The 26268-nt window shown below is 35.8% G+C and overlaps 1 pseudogene; it reads right to left on the reverse strand.

The window, feature by feature from the left end:
* Nucleotides 1-194: 194 nt before the first annotated feature.
* On the reverse strand, nt 195-25405 carry LOC109262171 (uncharacterized protein C3orf38 homolog; annotated as a pseudogene).
* Nucleotides 25406-26268: the final 863 nt, after the last annotated feature.

Genomic DNA, 26268 nt, shown 5'->3' on the forward strand with positions numbered 1-26268 from the left:
TTCTAAAGTGGGATTTATTTGATGAACTGCATCAAGCACTCAGAGAACATTTGCTACAACTCAGGGAGAAAGAAGCAAATATTCACATTATATGTTAGCCTATCGTCAAGAAAGATATTTCAACTAGACTATGTCAATCCTTAGAATTACTGATGTAGAGTTTCTGTATAGGGTTTTTTTTAGACATACAGCGCTTAATGCTTTAGAGGGTTAGGTAAACTCAGTTCTCTTTTGTTCAATAATGCCTCGTTTACACCACACAAAGCGTAATCTCCGTTTCTACTATGCAATGCCTGCCTTACATTAAGTCATACTTCGTTAGTACCACATAAAATAATTACATTATAAAAGGCCTCTAGATCACTAGTTTCAAAAATAATAGCCGGTATCATTAGCAAGCCAGTTTTCAGAGCAAGGGAACCTTCTCCAATAATTCTGAGGTTAATAAATTTAATTTTCTAAGTATTCTCCACAAAAGCACAGCAGATAAGTCCAAAACTTTGTTGAAAAATGCCCAAACATGTGTTCCCTCACTGGGCAATTTCATCAACTCTAACCATAATTGGACCATGGGGAGAAGAAGCACCCTGCAGTCCACAGAAGTCTAGATCAGGACTGAGAAAAAATATTCTTTCACTGGTGACAGCAGACAAAGGCTCACGATTTCTGCTCCATGGTGGTCTATCGCATTTTGTTCACATGCGCTGCAATAAAAACGTAAGTGTGACATCATACCAGAAGTGCCAAAGCTCCATTCATCTTGAGATGGCCCTAGAAAAGGATTCACGTGAAGTTATTTTTATTGGTTATATAAATCAGGGGTAATTCCTTTGTCATTTGGCTGTACACAGGTTCACCTTTAACATATACTGACAAATATTTTTCCATAAACAGTATTCTATCTTTTTATTTGCTACATCTTTCAACCCTCTCCATAGTAATTATACGAATTTAAACTCTCACATCAGAATATGAAAGTTCAAGTTGTGCACTGTTTTCATCAAGGTTTGGTTTTGTTCATATTTTTTATTTTAGTCTCATTGGAGTTTATTGTTTAAGTGGTATTGCATCCTGGTTTCAATTTGTACCTCCCGACTGACTAATGAGGTTGAGCATCTTCATATGTTTATTGGTCACCTGAAAGGGCTTGTTCACATTCTTTGCCTGTAGATTGTTTGCTTTTATATTGCTGACTTTTATGGGTACTTTAAATATTTTGTATACCACATTTATTGGGTAGATGTATTCAAATATCTTCTCTCATTCTTTGGACTGCAATATCATGCCATCAAGACTTTCTTTTGATGAACAGAATGTAGTCCTATTTATCATTGGTTTTCCCTCTCTAGTTAGTACATTTTGTGTTATGTTTAAAAAATCTTTGCCCTACCCAAGACTACTGAAGATATTCTCCATGTTTTCTTTTGCAGGCTTCATATTTTTATCTTTCACATACAGATCTATAATTCATCTTGAAATGATTATTGTATGTGGTGTGAAGGTGGGGGTCAAGATACAATTTTTGACACAGTCGCATAGCACCATGAAAAAAATTAAACCTCAAAACATCCTTCCCTCACTGCACTGGAGTGTTATCTTTTTCGTATATCAGGTGACTATACATGCATGGGTTTGTTTCTGTCCCATTGGTCTATTTGTTTATCCTTATGCCCATGCTTTGTTGCCTTAATTATCATTGCTTTTTCATAAGTCCTAATATTTAGTAGTTTAAGTCCTCCCTTTCCTTCACTTTCTGTTTTCAATATTGCCTTGGCTATTCTTGGTCCTTTGGATTTCCATATAAATTTTAGAAATAGATGGTCAATTTCCACAAAAATTTAATTGTCTGTTGATACAATTACATCTGGATTATATTCTCTTTTAATATTTCATTTAAAAATATTACATTATTAAGGTCCTTTAGGAAGTTAAACTAAAGAGATCTCAGCATAATAATTTTAGCAAGTTATGTTCACAGTCTTCAAACTAAGGTAGATGGACTTCGCAGAGGGTGGGGCTTGAAGACTTTCCAAGTGGCATGTAAGCATAGAATATTTTAAGTGAACCTATTTCCAAATCCTTAAATCCATGTTTTTGTTCCTAACATTGATCTGCCTGAGGACACCCCTGTGATTTTTTTCCCCCAATATCTTCTTTCATAATTCCCCCTGTTACCACTTTTCAAAGAAAGTCATACCTTTCATCTATCCTACTGTTATCATTCATCACCAGTTGTGAAATCTTCCAGAATATCAAACAAAGGAACATTTCAAAATATCGATTCTGGCAAAGCCTTCTTTAATGCAGTCACCATGAACCAGCAATAAATCATTACATCTTTCCTTGCCTTGCTGCTAATTTTGGTAAAGTTAAAGCCAATTAGAAAGTTACTTTAACCCATATGAGTATGTTCTGAATTCAAGATATATTGTGGTTTGGCGTGGTGGCAATGATGACATTTTGGTTTAACAAGGTCTTTCCTCCTATCTTTCAACTATTGTCAAAGCATTGTTGCTTAAAGTTTCGGGAGAGCAAAGCAAAGAACAATTGTAAGAAAAACTGAAGATGGCAGCATTTTATTTCATCCAGTTCACAAGCCCTGACATATCTCTCTGCCTTATTCAACTATGGATTTTGGAAATGGAATATTTAAGATTGATGAAAGGCATTTTCAGCCTCCTCATAAAAAAGAAAGTAAAGATTATCATTCATTTGTGTCTATTGTATGAAATTATACTTTGTATGATTTCAAGGTAGAGGAAGTTAAGTTCCATGTTTATTTCTGATAGACCAATAGATTGTTTAATTTTTTGTGCTATTCGCTTAGATGCATAAGAAACACGTTTTCCTTTACATGTGACCAGATTCCTGGATAATGCACAGCCATATGTATTATTTCATTGGTGTGAAACTCCTGCTTGTTGTCACTGATAAGCTGTTTCTCTTTTTTTATCTTTGATTGTCTTGACTATCGCTGATGGTATATACTGCTACCATGAACTTACTAGATTTAGAGGAACCTAATTTTAGTTTATTGTATAGAGTCTACTGTATAAATAGTGCATTTAAAAGACAATATAATAATTAATATACCTGTTGTAACTTCATTTTACTTTTGGTCCAATACCTTGTTTTATTTTTGATGCCAATTTCCACAAATTAGATTTAAAAAAACTGCTCTCTTAATAGCAGAACTTATTGAATGCAGGTCCAAGGCAAAATATTCCCACTATTGCAATCTAGGACAATCTAGGGCATGGTGCCCTGAACTCTAGAGAACTCACTGCATGTAGTTAGAATTGATTTATCCCTTTCAGATTTGATATGTCATTCTAATTCCATCAGATATATTAAAAATGTGATATAACAATTTTAAAAGGCAATGTTAATAATATGACAGACATTACATCTTGAAATTGATAACAAAAAATTTTTGATGTCACCTTCAATTCTCTGGGAATAAGTAAAGAAAAAATTTCAAGACCCCTGGTCTTTAGTTAATGGTAGCCCATTTGTACTAGGTAGACATAATAAACTGTTTGTGTGAGGGATAAATTCAGCCCACAAAGGTCATCTTTTTCTAGCCCAAGGTTGGAATAAATGTTAAAATTTACTTTCTTACAAATACTAACTCAAAAATGTTTTAAGATTCCAGGCTTCTATAAGTAAGATAATTCTGTAGCCAACAGGACCAGTTTAATAATTTTAATTTAAAAAAAGGCTTGCATCTTCTGATTCATCAATGTTAAATGTAAAAAAAGGTTCTATTTTGTTCTATTTGAGTTTGTTTTTTTCTAAACTTAAATAGGTTAACTGATCAAATAGGCTACCTTTACCCTTACATAATGTTTGCCATTATCAAAAACTAAATTTTATTATCTTAATTGAATCATGACTGTGGTAAGCCTTGTTTCAAGACTAATCATGTTTTGTGGTATGTCAGCTTGAAGATAATTTCCAAGATCTTTAGGAAACTTAAAAACTTGGACTAATACTAATATTGACATTTCAGAGAATAGGTTCTGAGGACAGGCTTCTGAACAGACATCATTTAGACAACTTTCAGACTGTATCAGTGGACTGCATCAGGATATCTGAGGAAACTCCTCAGTTTTAGTTGAGAAGTGGCCCAATGTGTCTATTAACCCAAGCTCCAGCAGGAAATGGTTGACAACTGAATGAACTGATGAAGGAGAATTTATTGTGGTTATCTGTTGGGAATATTTTTTATTTTGTTTTTACACTCTATTTTTCTGGATCTATAAGGAGGCTATTCCTTACACTATCTAAACAACGATTTTATATATCCCACTTTTGTAAATGAAAGTGAAACATTTAAAAATAATATCTGATTCCTGTGGCCCTTCCCCACACCCCCACCCCACCCCCAGAATTGAACAACTCTTACTAAATTTCTGTATTTTTCATGGCGAGGTTATCTTGTGGTGATTATCTCATAAGAAGCTGTCCTCCTTCTTACCAAGTTATAATTGGTTACTTTATGCAACCAAAATTTTACCCTGGGGCTTCTTACTTGAGAATGGTAGTTATTAAATCAGTTGTGATAAGCCATTTCAGGTAACAAATACTGATCCACCTGTGGGCCAATGCCTACAAAGTCCTCCCAGGAAAACTGGTCTGATATAGGTGGTAAGGAAGTTAAGGAAACTTAATAAGTCTTTGAGAGTCTTTGAGAAAGGAAGAAGTCATCCCAGTTTTTAGGTACATGGTGAAAGCTAGCAAAGAGTTTTCTGGTCTTGGATTCCTAGCCTCAGGATAACAAATATCAGAGGCTTCTTAAACACATGGAAACTTCAGACTATTATCTCTCTTCCAGGTTGCATGTCGCTCTTATCCTTCTCTCTCTTTTCTACTTTCATCTACGCTCACCACAACCAAAATATCTGAAATTATACAGTAAACACATGACCTATATGCAGACACTTTTAGTTATTGTGATAATGACTTCTCTTTGTAGTTCATGAAAGTAGTTCATGAATTCCCAGTCAAGACAGACTCTCCAGGTTTTCGTTTGCTGCGTCTCACAAAAGTCAGATCCTTCTACAGTACTGTTTCCCATTATAGTGTCATTTTAGGCTGACTAGCAATACTCTTTCCTGGACATGGCTTTACCAAGCCTTTCTCCGCATTCTGCTCTCTAGGCATTTTCCCATTTTTGACATTGCTTCCCCTTTTCAAGACTTTCTTGTAACCTTGTTTCTGTGCTCACATAACTTCTCATGATGTCTGAGACCTTACCCCAATAACTATTCTTTCTTTTTTTCTGAAATCTTGAAGAGAACAGATGCACTGAATAATGAGAGGAAGGTGGAAGCCAATTACAGTAGGTAAGGATGGAGTTACTGGTGAGAAAATTAAGCCAGTGAGATAAGACAAGACTTCTGAGAATTTTTACCACTAATAGTACAGTGTTTAAAAAGATAACAATTTTATGAGTTTTTTTAAAAAATACATTTATTTATTTTTGAAAGAGAGAGAGAACATAAACAGGGGAGGGGCAGGGAGAGGGGGACACAGAATCCGAAGCAGGTTCCAGGCTCCAAGCTGTCAGCACAGAGCCCGACATGGGGCCCGAACTCACCAACGGCGAGATCATCACCTGAGCCAAACACCTTTAACTGACTGCGCCACCCAGGGCCCAGCAAGTTTTTAAGATTAGGGGAGACAGAGGTCATGGATCAGGCTTAGAAATCAATGGAGAAAGAGTGCTACGACTTTTTAAAGATGAAGGCAGAAATATAGTAAGTCCAGAGCACTGAAGGAAACAGTGGCTTTGAATTAAGAAGAAAGAAGGGGTGAACTTCATAGATGCTTTGAGGTAGTAAAGAGAGAAGTGGTAATGATATTTGAATTTAAAGAAGAAAGCAGAAGATAGGAGGTAGTATTCATCTCAGGTATCTAAGAAGCCCCGTTATCCACTCAAAGGCTGTGACATACTGTATGGATTTGTTCACGAACTAGAGAAACTACAAATTTAGTTCTGAGAACTAAAATGTCACCTATGCCCATATCAGTCATCCTCATTCTAACCCTTCCCAGTTTTGCCCTTACTAGTGTGTCTTAAATATTCATTTCTTCCCTCATAAAAGAAATGGATTATAGATACTGGTGCTGGTTTACATTTACCTTTATCTTAAAAACTTCTATTTAGTTTAGCCACATTCAATATTTGTAAAGACTATTACTCTACCATCCATGTATTCAGTGGAAGAGAGAACACTGCATTGAGTACTGTCTTCATCCTGAAAATTTTCCACTGAAAGCTTTCCTTTCACTATTGTCTCTTTGATCTTAAGTGCACTTTCCAAGCATTCATAAGACTGATTCACGTCATTTCCCATTTTTAAAGAATTAACTCAATTAGATTTTATATTTCCCACTCATTTAGAATTTCTGCTTCTTTTGCCTTTGTGTCCTTCAACATTGAAACAGGAAATACATCAATTAATCAATAAACTTGAGAGTGTCTTTGACCCTAAAGGTACAATAGAAAGATATATTTTATGAACAATGTTGATGCCTCTTCTTAAGAATTTGGCCAAATGATGCACTGATTTCTGCACCCTCAATTCTCATGCCCTCAGAGTCTTTTGCTTTATCATCTCCTTTCTATTTCTGCATCTCCCTTTCTACTTCAGAATTTTTCTTTATCAGCATTTATGTCAATATTCTGTTTGCTGAATATAGACTATGGAGAAGATACTCTGATAGACTTTGGAGAAACAAATTTTTAAAAAGTGTTGGGACACCGAGGGAGTTTCCTCTTCACGGGGAAAGATATATCTATAACATTCACAAACACAGGCACATATTACATTGAAACATATGAGACTGCCACTTTTGTAGGTCCAAATTGTTCGAATATTGGCAGTTTCATGTCATTTAGTATCATAACATGTTCTTATAGCATTGCTGTAAGTATTATGAAAAATGGCAGCTGTTGGGTCTTAGGCAGTGAAGAGACTGGGAAAGGAAATGCTAATAATATTGGATGAGCAGAAAAGAATATTACATACAAAGGGAAAACCTTTCAGACTTGAAGGTATCAAGTAATTTGACATATTCTAAGAAGTAGAATTTGTAGAGAGATCTTAAGTAGCTAGACTATCTATCTGGGTTCAAATTCCACTCTGCCACTTACTTGCTGTAAGACCATAGACTATTAACTTCTCTGTCTTTCAGCTACATTGCCGATAACAATAGGACCAACTTCCTCTGTTTGTTGGAGAATTAAATGAGTTAAATGGATAAGGCCCTCAGAATGGTGTCCAGCAAAACGGTGTCATCACCAGCTGTTCTTGGTGAAGGATAAAGATTGAAGAGTCCTAAACTTCTTGACTTGCATTCATGAATAAGTTCTGTCCCTCCCCTTTTTAGGCTTTCCTCTCAGGAAGGGTTTGATGGCATCATCTCCTGACTCACCTCTCCACAACTTTGCTCAATTTTCTCTTTCCAGTGCTTCAGTCCCCCTCTAAGCATATCAAAACTCTCTTCTTCAGGGAGGAGGCCTCTTACTGAATTCAGCTGGATGTGAGCTGATGCAGCATTTTCAACTCTGAACGCTTGCCAGTGGCCATCCACAGAGCAGAACTGCAAGGCCCCTGGAGCTATGTGTGTGACCCACTCCGTAGACACAAAATTTTACTCCCCACACTGGCTTCAGATCTTGTTGGGATTTCTTCAACATTGAAATTGGCCTTAGATCATCACTACAGCATCATTTTTTAAAAGTCTTTCTATTTTAGATTTTAAAATTACAATAGATAATGCAAACTTATTTTAATGAGAAAAATGATGCAGACTTTTATCAGTAAAAAAATGATCTCATACTTCTCAACCCATCTCTGATCTTATCCCCTATGTAAACCAAGTTTAACAGCCCCCATGTGTGTGTGTGTGTGTGTGTGTGTGTGTGTGTGTGTGTGTACACATATAATTCCATTTTGTTCAGCCCCTTGTTGCTCAAATGGGCTTTCCCAAGATTCTTTTATTTGGATATGTAACACATGTAAATTTTTAAATTTTGTTTTGTTTAAAATGGAACCATTTTTTACCTGCTACACTCAAACTTTGTTTTGTTTGTTTTTTTTTTAGTTATAGTACACTTTAATATCTATCTCCTCAGGTCAGTGGATATAGATACACTTTTTACAGCTTCAGGGCACGGGTATAACATAATTTATTCAGCATTCTCCAGCTGATAGACATTCTGGTGCTACCATGCTACAAAAAGCAGCTTATTTTTTATATGAAGGTATTCTTTTATTTATTTCTGGAGGTGAGATTAAAAAAATAATGGGACTTTTGAGTCAAAGGGTGTATGTCTTTTTATAGCAACAGTTATTGACGGATTTCTTTCCAAAACAATTTTAGTAAGTTGCCCTCTTGTTTTTCTGAAACACTGTCAGCAGGGAATGTTTTCACTCTTTTAAATTTTGCCAATCTGATGCGTTAAAAATAACATCTCAATTATGGTTTTATTTTGTGTTGTCCTTAATAGTAGAGACATCAAAGATCATTTTATATGCCTGTTGATGTTTGAATTTCCTCTTCTGTGAATTGTCTGTTTATATCTTTTGCTTCTCATTTCCTTCAATTATTTGTTTTACTGAGAATTCTTTGTATATTGGAAATATTAAACATTAAAATAATTTTTAAATTTTTTGGAGTCAAAAAATGTACAGTGAATACAACAGTAAAAACATCAGCAGCACTGGACACATAGGAAAAAAATAACTATTATTGAATATGATAATACAATAAAATGTGTCCATTTGTTTTTTAAAAAAATGATAATTAAAATTAAAAAATAAAATAAAATAAAAAAAGAAAATTCCCTTGCTTTCTATGATTTGAAATATTTTACAATGCCATGAATAACTATTTGTAAGTAATTGTGCCCCCCCAAATTCTATTCATATTCATATAATTTATATTTGGGAAAATTTCAACTACAGTAATAAGATTTTGTGGTCCAAATAAATAATGATGGATATTAAGATGAGTATTAAGGAAATGAATGGTTTTTCATGAGCAAATTAAACTCAGAACTTTGGTGTCTGGAGGAAAAGATTGGGAAGAAAGTCACATATTAATTACAGTGTGTGATGTCTGGAAAATGTGTCTTCTTTTCTGAAACATGTGCCAATGCAATATTCAAAGATGATGCTCTCCAACACGATGGCTCTGTTTACTGCTGTGCACTAGGCAGCACGCACATGTCTATGTTAGCACCTCGGAACTGAAGGCGCCATGAAGATGGATGAGGAAGAGAATCCAGGGGTGGAATATGAGTCGCACATGTGCTGGAAGCAAACATAATAGTCTAAGCTGCTGAAAGGAAATGAAGTAATTCATTTTTAAAATCCTCATTACATTAGTTTATCACATTCTTTGACTTTTTTTAAGCAGATGTGTAAAATGTGAATGTAAAATAGGAGAAAACAGAAATATACACGTTGAAAGCTTTGTTATAAACAGAAATGAATAAAAAAAGAAAAAGGTCTACCTTTCTCCACATCTATTGCCAAATCTATGGTTGTAGCTTTCTCCAAGATTATCTGTACTAATTTGATGGGTTTTTTTTTTCATATCAGACCATAATTTAGATTTTTAGAAATGTTCACAGAGGGAATTGAGCTTTGTTTCTTCCAACAGAATTAGAAAAATTATCGGCAGTTGAGTTTTTAAAGATTTTAGTATGGAGATTACACGCCTGAAGAGAGAGATCTGTTAAACCTGAGTTAAAGCCAGTAGCAGAAAGTTGAGAACTGAGTTGTCTTTAATTCAGTATATTTTTATTTCTGTAGTTCCTAAATTTGCAGATTTTTTAGTTCACTCATTGTGCCTGAATTTATGTCAAAGAAATTTTCTGTTATTTTGACTTATATTTGGAATCTGAAGTGAGACAAACCAAATCTACATATGTTGTATAGCTTATGACAGATATTTATTTGACTTAAGTAATTCTTAGTTTCCTCATTTTTGCAATGACCTTAATGATATCTATAACACAGGGTTATTGTGAGGATTAAATATGATAATGCATTTAAAGAAAATAACATAGTGCTTAATAATAATAAGCTTTTAACAAATGCCACTTGCTATTGAAATCTATTAAAAGATGTTTTTCTTGGGGTGCCTGTGTGGCTCAGAGGGTTATGTGTCGACTCTTGGTTTTGGCTCAGGTCATGATCTCACACTGCTGACAGTGCAGAGCCTGCTTGGAATTCTCCATCTCTCTCTCTCTCTCTGCCCCTCCTGCACTCTCTCTAGATCTTTCTCAAAGTAAATAAATATTTAAAATAAATAAATAAATAAAAGATGTTTTTCTTTTTAAATTTTTTTTAACGTTTATTTATTTTTGAGACAGGGACAGACAGAGCATGAATGGGGGAGGGTCAGAGAGAGGGAGACACAGAATCTGAAACAGGCTCCAGGCTCTGAGCTGTCAGCACAGAGCCCGACGCGGGGCTCGAACTCACGGACCGCGAGATCATGACCTGAGCGGAAGTCGGCCGCTTAACCGACTGAGCCACCCAGGCGCCCCTAAAGATGTTTTTCTTAATAAGAAAAAAAAAAAGAAGAAAGATGCTTTTCTTGTTATCTGAGCTAGATCTGTATGCTTAGAACCTAAACAAAAGAAATTATTAGAAGAATATTATATAATGAATGGAAAACTATTATTGTGCTCTAATATTAAAATGTCAGGCTAATTTGTTTTTTTGTCTTTGAAAATTTATTCCAAAAATAACACCATTGATTATATATATTCATTATATTCTAGTTCTGAAAGTTGTGGATTTTGTACTATAGTTGACTAATTTGATGTTGAACCTCATACATAATTCTCATTTTAGAAATGTCTTTGTGATACCGACGCCTGGGTGGCTCAGTAGGTTAGGCATCTGACTTCAGCTCAGGTCATGATCTCCGGGTAAGTGAGTTCGAGCCCTGCATCTTACTCTGTGCTGGCAGCTCAGAGCCTGCATCCTGCTTCGGATTCTGTGTCTCCCTCTCTCTCTGCTCCTCCCCTGCTTGCTCTCTGTCTCTCTCTGTCTCTCAAAAATGAATAAAAGTCAAAAAAATAGGTTTTTTTAATGTCTTTGTGATAGATGGTAGATACAGTCATCACAGGCTTTTAAGAAATATTTCCTTGATGATCATTCCCTCTTAAATTTCTGAGTACTCTCTATCTCAGCCATCTGCAGGTATTCTCAGACTTTCATAGAATTAGATTTTTCTAAATCCAGCAGTTTCATTCGACCAGCAGCAAGAATAACTTGGTTATACTTTGATTTTTCTGCTTGAAAGTAATACACATCACTATATTCCTGTTTATTCTCTATCCCAACCACTTTAGATAATGGATTTTAATTTCTTGGGGCACTGCTGGTTTCTTTGTAGTTTAATCAAGTGGTCACATTCATTTTAACCACTGATTTTCTTCCCCACAAGTAAAGTGTCAGCTTAAAATAGGTATAGCACATTATAGTACCTCTTCTACATTTTTAGAAGAAACTTTTTGAAATATTTTACTTATAAAGCAGAAAAATATGTATACCCCCCAGGTTTTGCATAAAAAAGAATATAGCACACAGATGGATCCTAACATGTATTCTAGGTTAGTTTTGTTTACTGGAAAAGAAAAACAATTGAATGTGGTTTATTTCAGTTCTAATCAAGACTTTTTTAGTTGCAAGTAAAAAAAAAAAAAAAAAAGGATTCAAACTGGCTTGATGTAAAGGGGAATATTATTGTTCTTCCTAACTGACAAATCCAGGGTTAGAGCAAGCTCATGTATTGCTGGATTCAGTGCCAAAATGATCTGTCTTTCTACCTCTTGGCTCTGGATAACTCTGCGGTAGCTTTCTTTTCATGAAGGTTCTGTTACGGTGATGATCACAGTGACCACCAAATGTACCCTGTTTACAGTGTACCAGTTCAGGTGCCAATACAAAAGTCAACATTGCTTTCTCAAGAATTAAAAGATCCAGTTCTGACTTTCCTAACTTTAGCTGGTCAGCTTGGATCAGGCTCAAATCTTCTGCCTACCTGTGAAGTCTACAGGTTGGCTCCACTCCCCCTGAAACACATGACCCGAGAGTGCAGGGGAAGAGCTCTCCAAGGAAGTCCAAGGGGCCGTTGCCATTTGCTCCATCTTTACCAATAGGCAGTGGGATTAGTTCTCTTCATTTTAGCCACTGTCATGGGTGTGAAATGGTATCTCATTTATGGTTTTAGTTTGCGCTCCTTTGTGTGTTTGCTGAACATTAGTACATCTCTTGTGTTAAAGTGTCCAAATCTTTGGTTCACTTAAAAAATTGCAATGTTTGTCATTTTACTATTAATTTGTAGGCTTTTTTATGTATTATGGGTGCAAATCCTTTGTCACATGTGTTATAAATATTTTCCCCCAGTCTGTGGCTTATTTATCCATTTTATTAGTGGTGTTTTTTGAGGAGCATAAAGTTTAAATTTTTATGAAATTCACTTAATTAATTTTTAAGTTTTTGGTTAATGCTTAGGCACATGATCCATCAAAATTATTTTTGTGTTTGATGTGAGATAGGAGACAACTTTTTTTCTGCTTTGTTTTGTTTTCTCCATGTAGATTTTAGCTATAGTATAGAAACATCTTTTTAAAAGGCTTTCCTTGGGGGAGCCTGGGTGGCTCAGTCATTCGAGCATCCAACTTTTGATTTTGGCTCTGGTCATGATCTTGCAGTTGTGGGATCAAGCCCCTCAGTGGGCTCCTCACTGAGTGTGGAGCCTGCCTAGGATTCTCTATCTCCCTCTCTCTTTGCCCCTCCCTGACTTGTGCTCTCTTGGTCTCTCTCAAAATAAATAAATAAACAAACATCAAAAAATAAATAAATAAAAAGGTTTTCCTTTGTTCACTGAGTGAACTTGGCACCTTAGCTGCAAATCAATTGATTGCATATGTGTGGGTTTATTTCTAGACTCCATTCTGTTCAAGTGTCTGTTTGTATGCCAGTGCTACACTAGAGTTTTTAAATCAGGTGGTGAAAGGACTGCTTTTTTTCTCTTTTTTTCAAGATTGTTTTAGCTATTTTAGATCCGGTAGGATTCTATAACATTTTAAAAATAAACTTGTCTCTTTCTTTACAAAATACTTGATGAAGTTTTAATGGGAATTATATTGAATCAAAAAATTAACCTAGAGAGGATACTCATCATAACAATCCATGAACTATTATAACTTTCAACTGATGTAGGTCTTTTTAAGTTTCTCTCAGTTGGGTCTCATAGCATTTTGGTGTAGAGATCTTTTATGCCAGATCAGGTTTCTCAACCTTGACATTACTGATATTTTATACCAGAAAAATCTTTGTTGTGGGATGCTGTCTGTCACTGTAGAATGTTTAACAGCTTCCTGGCATTTGTCCATTAGATGCCGGAGTACTCTCAGTTGTGAAAAAAAAAATGTTTGCAAATGTTTGCCAAATGTCCCTGCAGGGACAAGACCACCTCCAGTTGACAATTATATGCTAGATTTAGTCTTAGCCATTTAATTTTTTTTAAGTTTATTTATTTATTTTGCAAGAGAGAGAGAGGGCTGACGTGGGGCTTGAACTCACAAACTGTGAGATCATGACCTGAGCCGAAATCAAGAGTTGGCTGCCCAACCCACTAAGGCACCCAGGTGCCCCTATTGAGATATTTTTAATAACCTACCATGTGATCTAACCAGATGAATGCTGCATGTGTACTTGAGAAGAATATATTTCCTATCATTGTTGGGTGTAGCATTGTATAAATAACAGCTCAAATCTATTGATAGTGTTTTTCATATCTTCTATACCTTCACTATAAATGTAGTCCACTTCCAGTTAATGCCAGCATGTCATGCAAAATCATTTGTAAATCATACTCTAATTATTTCCTCTCCAATAAAAATTGGTCATAAAAATTTTTCGTGAAAGCTTAGATGTGGGTTGAGAAAAGAGCAGGACCAGAAGGAGTGTGAGCATCTTGTTTATGTAACTTCCTTTGGCTTTTAGGCGATATTCCCAAAATAAGTATATTCAAGTTGAATGCTACAATGTATAATCTACATTTTTAATTGATCTCATAAAACTCAGCTCATAATGAGTTTCTCAGTTCCTAATTTCTCCCAGTATCCAGTGATCAGATGTTCAAACCAAGAAATGCATCTCAAAGGAGAAAGGCTTTCCAAAAACTGGCTTGTATTTGCTCCAGAATTCTGAGGCTTTGCTGTAATTTTCCTACCAAAGCAGCCACAGTCTCCATAGATCATATGTATAGAACATTTAAGTATCACTGGGGTTGCTGGATCATAGAGGCAAAAATGGAAAAGCTACTTAAACTTCAGTCTCTATTTCCTGGAGAATCTCTTCTCTTCTTTCTAGGCTCCACCGCAAGCTGACAGATAAGCCTTTAGATCATTCAGAAATGTGATACACACGGCTTCCAAATACTAAGCATTGTGGTCTTTCAGGAAAGATTACCAGATGTAGAAACATGTACTTCATTAAGAAGGGAAATCATGACATGTTGAAGACCATTTTACCACCCTCTGCCCCAGATACTTGAATGAAGTGACAGACCCCTCCCTGTATTTTCCAGGGGTTTATGTTAATGTTCTGTATCTCACCAAAGCATCTGGAATATTTACATTTCCTCCTTTTCCAGTTCAATTAGCATGATGTCAGCATATAGTAAGACGTCTGTGGAATGATGAGATGATCCAAGTTCCTGTTTATTAAATGACAGCAATGAGTCACAGTTGGCATAGTTCTGGTGTAAAATGCTACAAGGTGCTGCCAGTCCTTCCAGGGAAGAGCACATTGCTTCTAGAGTTCTCTCTTAGTTGAAAGAAAAGTCATTTGTGATGATATACCCCAGTAAAGATAGCAGTGGCAATTGGAGTGTGGCTTTCTGATTGAACTGACTATAATCCATTGTCATTCTTCAATACTCATCAGTTTTTCACGTTGGCTTTAAAAAACTTTAAGGAAAGATATGTTAGGAGTTGTTTTTCAGCCTCTCCTGCTCTGGGGTTGTGGAGTCTGTGAAGGCTTATAATTTTATTTTATTTATTTACTACTGTCTTCATAATATTTAGAACCCTGCTTGGCACTGATCAGTGACCATCAAATATTTGTTTAATTAATGAGTATTTTGGCATAAATAAATTGAAAGATGACTGAGAGAATTACAAGAAATACAGTTAGAGATATAAAAAGGGGATCAATCATACCTTGAAGGCATTTTTATGCAGAGGATGTTAGAATTTATTATGTAAGTAATGGAGAGCTACTGAATAAGCTTTAAAGTAATGTTATGATTTATATTTTAGAAATACGATAAAAATGCCAAAGGAGGGGATACTTCAGAGGGCAAAGAGCCCAAAGATAGGGAGACCTAGGAAATCGGACAAATTAGAAATAGTCATCTAGGCCTTCATAATAGTCTCGCATCTCTATTCATCATTCAGTCATTGTCCCATAATGGGTTAGCTTAACACCCTTTTGTAATAAAAATTCTTAGTAAGAATAGAAATCAATTTTCTTAACTTTGTTAAAAGCATCTGTGAAAAATTAGAGCAAACATCATACTTAGTGGTAAAACATTGAAGTATTCCCATTAAGGGAGGAAAAAAAATTGATGAAGATGCCTACGGAGAAAGCAAAGAAACAATCCCGAGAGCTCTCAGCTGGTTGCTGCCCTGGCATTTACAGCAAGGCTATGCTGTTTCTTCCTCACTATAAATGATTTCATAGACCATCCACAACAGCCAAAGTCACTGTGGATGACTGGGATGGAGTGAGCAAAACCAAGGCTATTCCTTCGTCATTTCTGAGCACAGAAAAATAGGACACTGCGCAAATCACAAAAGCACACGAGCATCTATCTGTGCAGGCTACACGAGCCACTGCTATTTTTTTTTTAATTACAACGTTAGTCCCACTTCATTCCACCTGCCTCCTACATAAAAGTTAAGATAATCATAGAATTGTTCTCGTTTTCTGACAACACCTAATCCAGAGCAAAATACACTTCCTTGCTGCCTTTCCCAAATCACATAACACAAGTCCAAATACTCTAACAATCCCCTCATAATATCCAGGCCAAGGGAGGGACAGCCTTCCCTAGAACACCTGTGTCTGCGACTCTGCCTCCTAACTCCAGAGCAGGAGGTAGTTTGTGGCACACACTTAATTCTTGCCAATTGAGTCACAGAGGCCAGGGGAAAGGCACTTTTACTTGGCATACAAGAAGTTCATGGTTTCGCTCTGTGATTTCTACCTTTGGAAGTGTGCTGGCTAGGGAAGGTCACAGAAAACGATGTGCTCATTCTTGCCTTTACTTATGTTCTTTCTCTTTCTTTCTGATAGGTATAATATTCTCCCATTTGGTCTGACAAACAACTGACCTTCTTTTGAACTCAGTGAAGGAATTAACTCTTCAGTGAAGCTTTCGCTGACTCCTAAATTAAGCTTACTTCTTCCTCTTTGGACCCCCACTGTTTTTATTAAGGCACTGATCAATCTCAAATGAATACATCTATTTATCTACATATTTCTTTCTCCGTAAAAGTGCATAATATCTCTTATTCTTCTGTCTCCATCACTCAGCAAAATACCTAACACATAATGGTGTTTGTACCAAGTCAAATATATTGGACTGAATTGATTTGAAGATAAACTGAGTGATCTAATGGAATGAACATGGGATCAGAAGGCAGAAAACCCAGATTTTTAGTTTCATCTATGCTAACTACAGTCATTTGTAGAGTCTCTTAATCTCTGTGCATTTTTGTTTCTTAATATGTAAAAATGAAGGTGTGGGTTCATATCGGTTCATTTTTAACATCACTTTCACAGTCAATACTCACTGATTCAGACTGATGTGCTTCATGCTTGACCTTTTTAGCAGAGTTTTGTACTTTGTATAAAGGGCAGTGATGCATTCCTAGACACAGAAGATCAAAGTGATAATTGACATTAAGGCTCTTATTCAAGCTCTAAGGGCTAACTAAGAAATCTGGCTATGAACACTAGAACATTCCCCAAGGCCATCAGATCTCTCACACTGACTTAAAAAAAAACAGAAGTATAATTTAACAAGCTTTAATCTAAATAGAATTCATACAATGAACTTGGGGTCTATTGCATTACCTCGGATACAAAAAGGTTTACAATACTAGGCCAACTTGAAGCCTGTGATTTATTGAAGTGATTTATTGAATTATATAACATATGGTTAACCTGTGTCATTAAAGGATAATTCTCTTTCCATATTTTGTATAAAAAAAAAATCTTTAGTTGTCAGGAACCAGTTATCATCACAATGTGATTTCAAATGAATTAAATAGCAACAATAGCTTTAACATTATGAAGATGATGTTTATAAATGATTGAATTGCCTTTGAATGGCTTCAACAGAGAGCTATACGAGCTCATAAAACAAGGAGCTTCTCATTATCAAAATTATGCTGTTTTCTCAAGCTACTTTTATGAGATAAGTGATTTTTTAATACTGGCAGGTGGATAGAACAGTATATTTTATGAAAAATAATCTAAAAATACAAATAATATGCAATTTTATCAACCAATATGGATTTATAAAGTGTACATCGAGATGATGACAGCAAGGAATATGTCATTCCACGGTGGTTGTCTATAGGCTTATATTAATTATATAGCCTTATATGTATTGGTCAATGCACTCTGAAGAGTGACCAGGGTTTCAGGTCATGGACTTTGCCTTTGATAAGTTATTATTGCAATTCTGTGTGAGCACAAATAAGGCATCTATAAACATGGAATTTTCCCAGCTGAAAAAAATTGCTATAATTATATTCAAATGACTATCAAGGCCTTTAAAATTACTTTCTGTAAAAAAAATAAATTGACTTTGGGTAAAGAATGTCATTTGTGTAAATACAAGGTCTTAAATATATTCAGATTGAGATCTGAAGAGTGATTATTATTCCCCAAATAACAGAAAATATGTCTACTCTTTTGTTTTTGGTGTGGGGCCATGATAAATGTGCTAAAACCTTAAAGATGTGGCACTGAAATATTTCCAGGAAAACAAAGCACTTATTCTTAGTAATAGTCTATCTAACCAAGCACATGTTCCTATATGAAAACATTGAAATCACCTCTAGGTCATAGGAAAATTGGTATTACTAGCGGAACAAGTGATCAACATCATCCTCAGGTGTTCTGCATTTTTTGATGCCATGGTGGATTGGCTTCCTACCGTTTCTGTAATGAATTACCACAAACATAGTGACTTAAAACAACACATTTATTGTATTACAGCTGTGGTCAGAAATCCAAAATGAGTCTCACTGAGCCAAAATCAAGGTGTCATAAGGCTGCACTCCTTCTGAAGCTCCAGAGGAGAATTGGTTTCCTTTGCCTGAAAAGCATCCCTTGGTTCATGATCCCTAGTCCCATTTGCCAAGTTCATCACTCCAACCTCTGCTGCCCTCACCACTTCTTTCATTGCCTTGCCTTGCCTTTATTAGGATCCTGTGATTACAGTGGGCTCACTTAGATAATTAATCCAGAATAATCTCCCCATCTCAATATCCCTAATTTAATCATATCTTCAAAGTCCCTTTTACCATGTGAGGTAACATATTCACAGGTTCTTGGGATTAAGGCATTGAGTGGCTATATTTTCTATCTTCTACGCATACACCCTCTTGCAGTCTGGTAAGGTCCTTGGTTTCCTTCTTAAAATAATGTTTTAAAATGTATAACATAAAGTAGATAAGATTACAATGGGAAAAAATTATATTAAAATACAATAATCAAAAATTTAAAAATAACTGTGCACTTTTTAAATTATTGCATTAAATAATAATTGCAATGGCTTATAATCACCATAATAATTTCAAAGTAGTGTAAAACTGTTGGGTGCAACAACTATTACTGTGTAATATAAAAATATCTATCTTTTCTGCTGTACTGCTAATAGTTTGCTGGGGTTTTTTGTTTGTTTGGTTGGATGGTTTGGTTTTGTTTCCTCTAATTAACAATTCAAAGAAATGTTAAACTTCAATTAGAAGTTGAGTCAAAATATATAATTTGTATTTCTACCCACAGTCTTGGACTACAAGTTAAGAACCCCTGCTGTACATACATAGCAAAAAAGATTTATAACTTGTCAGTGTATGTGTGTGTGTGTGTGTGTGTGTGTGTGTGTGTGAGAGAGAGAGAGAGAGAGAGAGAGAGAGAGAGAGGCAGAGAGACAGACAGAGAGACAGAGAGACAGAGACAGAGAGACAGAGAGACAGAGATTTCCATTGACCAGTGTGAGCTGAAAAACTTGCTATTATTTTTTTACATATTTACAATTTTTCAGCTGTATTTTTTCTTCCTACCATTTGACTACTAACTGAAAAGTAAAATAAACTAGATTATAGACAGTCTTTATCAGAAATCTACATTATGAGAGTCTCATTCCATTTAACATTAGACACTAAGATATTTATAGACACATGATGAATTCTTCTGTGTATTCACAGATCATCCCAAATCATTTTAATATTTAGTAAGCAATGGGCTTTCTTATAGCCCATTAATTTTTATAGGAGCTGACATTTGTACAGGAGCTTATGCTCAATTTAGCATAATAAGATGCATATATCCTAGAACGTGAAAACAAAATCATTCTAAATATGTTGTGGTTTAATCATTGTGGGTTTTATTAAATTGTTCTTTACATGTTCGCATAATAAGTAAGCTTATGTTTTCTGCAGTCCAAAACAAGAGTCTTATGCTATAAATGCTTAGGGGAGGATGAAAGTTTGCCTTCTAAAACATATTTTTTATCCCAAACGATTGACCCAATAAAGTAGAAGTCTTTCATTTTTTCCTTGACTTTATTCCATAATAGTCCATCTTCAATAAGCCCTACTAAGCAGGCACAATGTAATTAATTATACAGTTACACACATACACTATATATACACATCTAACAAATGAAACAGTGAAAACAATATTCATACTTCCAGTACCTGGACACTCAGTTATTTAGGACAAAATACTCTACTTTGATGCTGAAATTAGAGCTTAATATAGGGACTCTTGAGAATTGGATTTATAGATTTTTAAAAGTTTTTTTTATAGCTATACTATAAAAATAATCTGAGTCAATCTGTGTTCCACTTAGTCATGGGGCCTGCTTATATTTTGCTTATATTTATCCGTTCGTATATTTACTTCCTTATATTTATACTTTCTAATCACAAATTCTGCTCCATTTTGATTATCTTTCTGGTTAATGTGATATGGTAGGCTAAGTGCAACTGTTCAACCAAGAAAGTAGATTCACAGACGTAAGGGTCACCTGGGTATGGATTTGCATGGCAAAGCCCTTAAGCACTATTACAGCTTTCCTGCATTTGTGGACATGGTGAGTACTTGCAAAAAAGAAATGTTCTGCAATAGTGATAGGAATACTGAGATGCAGCTCTGAAACATTTCATATTAACTTGTCCTTACTGACATTGTCACCACCTCACTCCTCCAAGTTTTCCTGTATTAATCAAAGAATTAGCACTCTTCCATTTTTAGTACTTTCAAATTCCATAATTTTTTTTTGGGGGGGGGAGGGTCCTATGTGTGTGTGTGTGCATGTGTGTGTATGCTTTTGCAATTTACATAAAACAGAAGGCTGCCATGAAGAACAAGTTTGAGAATATTTGAAAAATGCTAATAAGACCCGCTGTATGAATGTTCTATTTTTACTTAACTGAAGACATTTCCTATAAAGAAAGGAATCTACATGTTTATTTTTATCTCTTTATTTCTTGAGGAGACTCACAGCCTTAGTTAAATTATTTTCACAACACTGAGGAATTCAAGATCGCAACTATTGGAAAGATATGCTAATTGGACACTAGACACTATGTTTCTTTGATCAAGTAATGAGATAAAGCTGAGTTACTCTGAGAGTTGGGTAACATTTGCTAAGTGGAATGTTATGGTTAGATTAGAGAAAGTAAGTACAACTTGAAATATGTCTTTTCTACTTTACCACTGAATATCATTAAAAATTTTGGCAATGATTTGCCAACGATACGCTCAAGTGTAACTGCATGTGATAAAGCATAAAAATTGAGTAATATGATTTAAAGAGTTTGAAAATTACAAACCTGATAGTATATTTATCACTATTTGCTGCACTTAGTGTTCATTTATCAAATATCTGTTAAAAACCACTGCTTAACATCCACTGCCCCCGTCACTGGTACCACAAAGATGATCATTCCACACTTCAGCTCTGAATTCATAGATTGCTCAGAAGTCTGCAAAAGAACCAAGCAAAACTAAAATACCCTCCATAAAGTGGCATGATAGATATGTGCAGAAAGTGCTCTGGGATCAGAGAGCAAGGCATAGTTTTCTTTTCTTTTCTTTTCTTTTCTTTTCTTTTCTTTTTTCCTTTCTTTTCTTTTCGTGTTTATTTATTTTTGAGAGACAGAGACAGAGCACGAGGGGGAGAGGAGCAGAGACAGAGAGCTGAAGACAGAATCCAAGGCAGGATCCAGGTTCTGAGCTGTTGGCACAGAGCCTGAGGCAGGGCTTGAACTCATGAACTGCGAGATCATGACCTGAGCCCATGTTGGACACTTAACCAACTGAGCCACCCAGGCGCCACGAGGCATAGTTTTAATGTGAAAATATTTACAAAACTTTTCAAGACAGAATTGTATTTTATTTAAGCATAACTTTTCACAAAAGCAAGATTGGAATTCTCTGTCACTGACTGAGTTTGTGCAAGATGTTTGTCTTTTTTTATTTTTAAATTTTTTTTTAACATTTTAATTTTTTTCAAGAGAAAGAGAGAGAGCGTGAGCAGGGGAGGGGCAGAGAGAGAGGGAGACACAGAATCTGAAGCAGGCTTCAGGCTCCAAGCTGTCAGCACAGAGCCTGACGTGGGGCTCAAACTCATGAACCACTAGATCATGATCTGAGCCGAAGCTGGATGTTTAACCGACTGATCCACACAGGTGCCCCAATGTTTCTTTTTGAACCTCAGTTGTAACAGTGATAATAGGAATAGCTAATACCTATGGTGCACTTACTTCATATTACTTATTACTTATATATTAATGTTGTAATAATCATATAATATACATTATGATACTTATTACATATGACATTTTATTTAATCCTTCCAACAATGCTATGAACTAAGTACTATTAATGTTGTTTCCATTTTACACATAAGAAAAATTGTGAGAGAAGTTAAGTAGCCTGGCCAAGTTCCTAGCTAATACATAGCTATGATCAGATCTAGTGAGTTCTAGAGGCTAAGTTCATAGCTGTTACACTCTATAGTCTCTAGTGATTACGGTAATAATATATCTATCTTAACTCGATGTTTGGTCTGAATAAGCCAGGCACAAATAAATATTATTTCAGGTGTCTATGTAGTTCCTTTGAATCTTTTCTCATCTCTTTCTACCGCCTTTTTCTCTCTGAGAAACAACTAGAGGAACGCCCATTTGCAGATAATGTATCTTACAAAATTTCTACGTGACAATCATCATGAAAGAGCTGTTTAGGAATCAGTAAGTTTGTCCTGAGAGTTCTGAAGTGAGAAGGGGCTTGGGTGAAGACAGGCTTACGTCAATAAAGAGTGAGCTTTGGAACATTAAGTTGACTTCCCACATGCTTGCTTTCTGCATCAGACACATACTCTCTGACTCCTAATATATGAGTTTTCAAAATGAGCTATTGTGGGTTTACAACACACCATATATTTTTATATTCTAGTTTATGTGAAATTTTCCACAGAGACATGCTTACAATGCCATAGATTTGGGTTTTATTTTACTACACATTATACTTAACCATGCACATCCTGTTTAAAACATTCTATAGCTATATATCTATTAGTCTACGCAGAGGTTCGGTTAACGCGTTGACAAGGAGATTACACTGGGTCATTCACCCTTTTACATTTCCCCAGAGGTGCTCCCAGTTAGGGGAGAAAAGGAAAGGATCACAGACTAGAGCCTTAACTTCTTCCACCTCATAACACATAGAAATCTTCCAGTGTTACTGTGAGGACTGAATGAGATAATGCATATAATGTATTGACACAATAATAATGCACTGTATTAGTCAGGGTTTTCCAGAAAAGAGAAGCAGAGACAGAGACAGAAAGAGATTATGAGGAATTAGCCACACAGTTATGAAGACAAGACATCCCACAATATGCTGTCTGTAAACGGGAGATCCAGGGAAGATGGTGGTGCAATTCAGAACAAGTCCGAAGGCCTGAGGACCAGGGGAACCGGTGGTGTATGTCTCAGTCTGAGGGCAGGAGAAAGGCAATGTCCCAGCTCAGAAGCCAGACAGAGGAAGTGAGTTCTCCTTTCCTCCATCTTTTGTTCGGTTAGGTTTTCCAATGGATTGGCTGATGCCCACCCACGTTAGAGAGGGCAGCCTGCTTTACTGGGTCCACTAATTCAAATACTAATGTCATCAGGAAACACCCTCACAGGCACACTCAGAAATAATGTTTAATCAAATATTTGGGCAGCCTGGGCACTCTGTGGTCCATTGAGATTGACACATAAAATTAACCATTACATGTCCACCCCTTGTCACCTTGGCACCTGTATGAATCTTCTTGGTCCATGCACACACATTTTCTTTCTCTATCACTTTTAATGTATCTATCTTAGTGTAGAACTACTTAAGAAAAACATTTGCTCATATACTATAAAATTTAAAAGACAAAAAATGAGTATATAGGAACCATAAATTTCTCTCTTACCCCTTTCTACTCTGGCCAATTCCCTTCTCTAGAGGCAAACGTTATAACCAGTTTCATATTGTTTACACAGTTTTGGGGGACGATTTCAATTATTTAAAAATACTTGGCTTTTTAAAAGATTGGCATTTAGTCTTTTAGAGGGGATTTTCCAGAGAAGAGGAAGTTCAAATAATGGCTGTATTCCTTCACTGTCAGGAGTTGTGAATAGTGAAGCAAAAAGGAGCATAGTCAGGAAGCCTGAGTTCTAATCTTGTCTCTTTAATTTGGCTTTGGTCAACTTTGGCCAGGTTATTTAAGTTCTCTGATTTAAGGTATACAATAAAAAGTTTAACTAAATGATTAGCTTTACAGTGCTTCTCAAGTGTTCCATTTTATGATTCCTCATGTAACTCAACACATTTTAGTAACAGTGCCTAGGGGCTGCTCCAACAAGAAATTTAAGCAATTCAGATTAGTCATCACATTTTCTCTTTACACAGTTGCTGAGATTGTGACCAAGAGGTTTTCACCCTGAGGAAATCATGAAAACCTTGGAAAATGTGGCCAGGTCTAATGAAATAGCACTTCTTTTTCTTTAGAGGAAAGTGTTACTCTAAAGTGAGATATTCTGCTAAGACCAATACTTTTGACGGAAATTAGGGATATTCTAAATTGTGGTATTTGTAAGAACTGGATGACTTAAGGCTATTGGACTGGTCTTTGTAACTGTCGGAATAATTCATTCCTGGGCTAATTAGGAAATCTATTAAAAACCCTAACCGTATGCAAAAGGAGAAAGGAAAGTTTGATTTAATTTAATTTTGAAACGTTGGGAATGCTTCATTCCATTTCCAGTAGTACAGTGAGAGGGAAATTCTCTTTTGTGCTCCGGAGCTGATAAAATTAAATTCTAGCCACAGGCTTACCAAGAATGTTTCTCAACTCCCCATGGAGCTCAATCAAAGAAGAAGATATGTAACTTCCACGTAAGATAGCAAAGAAGTGTATGCTTGTTTAGCTCCCCTACCTGAACTTTAAGGAGAAGGAAAAAATGAACAAAACAAAACAACTGGAGAAGAAAACTTTCCGATACTGAAATTAGGGAACAACCACAATTTCATACAAATATCTTAAATAATGCCTGCCTTATACAAAACAATGAGGAACCAAATTGAAAAACAACTTTGAGATATACAAATCTGTAATTCTGAGTCCAGAGCAAAGTGCCAGGAGTGAGGAAATTCAGAAAGACCCTACCCAAGTCAGCTTTGAAGGTATTAGGATTATGGGTGGGACTTGGCCATGAGCAAGATAGAGGACCTCTACTGGAAATCTGTTTCTTCACTGCAGAGCAGGTGCCATTCAGGACGGACAGAAGGAGGGCACTTACCGCTACACCTCTGAGGTGTTTGCCTATGCTGCTGAAGGATGTGCCCACCATGTTTGGGAAATGCCCCTCTCTCAGCCCACTCATGATGCTTGGCACAATCCACTCTAACTCCCCTTTCCAAGCTGGTCTCTGTGACGCCTGTGGCTCTCCTAAATCTCCAGTCAGCCTGGACAATTCATTATCAGTGTGAACAATGCGCGATCTGTGTAACTTCATCTTTCTCATGCTGCCCCTGCTGCCTGGTATGAATTTCTGCTAGTAATACGTAACTGTTGCAATCCTACCCAAACTTCACAGTCTACTCATAGGCAACGTCCTTTATAATCCTTTCTTGATCCGCTGACGTTTTTTAAGACCACCCCCCAAACATTTTTTCCTCCTGAGTGCTTCACGCTTTATTCTTTTATGACATCTCATGTTCTCCCTCATAACACAGTTATTTCTGCTTATAATATAAATTCCTTAAGGTGCAAATCATGCTGTTTTTGTATTGATTTATTTCCAATATCTCCAGGTACAGTTTTTTGCATAAAATAATCATTCTGTAATTACTGGTGAATTTATATTTTCATTTTTAAAATTTGAGAATCATATGAACAAAAAAAAACCCTTTAATTTCTGAAAGATATTTTTCTCTGGGCAGTGCAAGTCTCAACATAGTAAAGCATATCTTTCAAGGTCCTGGAATTCATCATTGGGAAGCAAATGAGTCTTCTGTTCCCTTAGACTTTGCTTGACCTCTACCATGATAAAAACAATGCTTATCCTTGAAGATCTTATTATAGCTCAAATAGCTTGAAAAGTCTCTCTCAAATATTCAATTTATCTTACATAAATTGCCACACCTTTTCTAAGTAAATTGTTTATATATTATTGTATCATTTGAACAAACCTGCAAGCAAAATTATTTTGTAAATTTTCTTGTTCAAATTCATTTTTACAGTGTTATTTTTTCCTTTATTATCTTCTCTAATACACCACCTCACACACACAAGAGTGTCTACAACATATATATAGTTACAAAGCATGGTAATTAGAGGAATAGCCATGAACATGTCACTGAGAAGATTTAATACCTC

Source organism: Panthera pardus, unplaced genomic scaffold (assembly GCF_024362965.1).
Source record: "Panthera pardus isolate Hobbes unplaced genomic scaffold, ASM2436296v1 HiC_scaffold_13, whole genome shotgun sequence".
In the NCBI taxonomy this organism is placed as follows: Eukaryota; Metazoa; Chordata; class Mammalia; order Carnivora; family Felidae; genus Panthera; species Panthera pardus.